Source organism: Numenius arquata, unplaced genomic scaffold, assembly GCF_964106895.1.
Source record: "Numenius arquata unplaced genomic scaffold, bNumArq3.hap1.1 HAP1_SCAFFOLD_67, whole genome shotgun sequence".
In the NCBI taxonomy this organism is placed as follows: Eukaryota; Metazoa; Chordata; class Aves; order Charadriiformes; family Scolopacidae; genus Numenius; species Numenius arquata.
Window position 1 is genome coordinate 240796 of NW_027415353.1, and position 1865 is coordinate 242660.

The window sequence follows — 1865 nt, forward strand, 5'->3', positions numbered from 1 at the left end:
AGTGTCCGAGCCTTGGGATAAACAGCCACAGGCAAATTATTACAAGAGGCATTTCCCTGCCTCAAAAAGCCCCACAAATGGATTAAAACTATTATTTTCCCCACCGAAAACCAACATTTTAAAGAATAATTCCAATATAAAAGGGATCTGTTCTCATCCCATTTTCCTGCGTAATGGTAATCAGCCAAGGGGTGGCATTCGGATCTCCGGGGGGGCCCAGAGCACAGCATTTCCAGAGCTTCCTGCCAGATTTAATGGGAAAAAAGGACTCCAGTTCCTCCGGCAGAGGAGGAAAAGGGGCAATTCTCGCTCCTCGTAGAGAGGGGCAGGCACCCAGTGGTGTTCAATCAAAGAAGAGGGAGCAAATCAGAGCCGCTCGGGGCTTCAGCGAGGGCAGATCTGGGGTTTTCTCTCAGAGTCCCTCAGTCACAGGAGAAATCCCATTCTCCCAACTGTCCCAGAATCCAAACAAGCTCCAATGGATGCACCGGGACGGGCTCTGTCACCCCACCAGACCTTAACGCCGCCACGGGCAGCACCCGGCGCCTTGAGCAAAGAGATTCCGGCCCCTGGAAGAGCCAACTCAGAGCAACTCCCAGCTCAAACCAGTCACAAAGCGGGTTCTTCAGGGGGAAGCGCTGCTCCCTACCGCAACGTTGCCCCGAGCCTCGTGCAGGCAATGCAGAGCCAGCTCCGCGTTCAGCCCTGCCCCGGCTCTGCCGCTGGAAGAGGCCATCTTCAGCAGCTTTGAAACTACAAAGGCAAGAAAAAACACCAACGGGTCAGGTTTTCCTCAAAGAAGGAGAAAAGATGCCACAGGAGATGGATGGGAAATGGAGGAAGGGCAGAAAACAGACCGGAAACCAGAAAAGTCCCAGAAAAAAGGCCCATATTCCAACTATTGCCACAGGAAGAGCAGCTTTTGGAGCGGGATCTCCAGAGAGAAACTCCTCCCTGGCTGCAGATGAGCTGGGACCGCCAAAACCCCCCCTTTCTCATGGAAGATGCTCCCCAGAGCACCATCGGCTCTTATCTAGCCACTTTCCTCCCAAAAACGAGCCATCTCCTTCACTCCAACGCTACGGGGCCAAGACAAGACGGGAGAGAACCCAAACGCCCTATCAAGTAACTCTGAAAAGGTGGAATTTGCCCCTTTCCCACAAGAAAAGCCTGAAGAGAAACCTTTCTCCTGCGACTCGGGCTTGCTTTCCATGTCACCCCAGGGCTTCCAAACCAGGGAGGCTCCTTCGTCCTCCTCTTCCAAGAGGCATCTGTCCCGCAGGGCAGGCAGCTCCGCCTGCAACTGCTCCCCGACATTGATGCGGCTGAAAGGGGGAGGAAGAGGAGGGGGAGGAAGGCACGTCGGGAATGGATACGGCGCAACAAACGCTAAAAAAGAGGGAAAACGTGGTGAGGTGGGGCAAAACCGGTCCCTATTTCCCAGCAAAACATCACTCAGTCTTCCGCCACCAACTTCCAACGCCCCTTCCCACCCCCAGCGTTACCCTTCGGCCACTGGAGGCTTTTTGGGCCCCATCGGGCAGGACAATTTGGGGGTTTCCCCAAAAAAACCAATCCAGCTGCTGAATGTCACTCTCCACAGCGGTAGGAAGCTGCCACAGCCACGGCCAGTGAGCGACCGCCGCCCCGGAATGTTGTGTGGAACGCGGGAGGCCGGCAACGGCCTGTGACGTCAGCAAAACCAGTGCTTTACTGGGACAGCACTGGGCCTTTGGGGGGGTTTCTGGCCCATATGGGGGACCCTCCACCCAAAAACACGCTGTGGAGAAGGGGCCGAGCGACACCCACCCCCACCCCCAGTTCCCTCCTCCCGTTTTCCCAGGGGTCGCCCTCATTCCCACGGC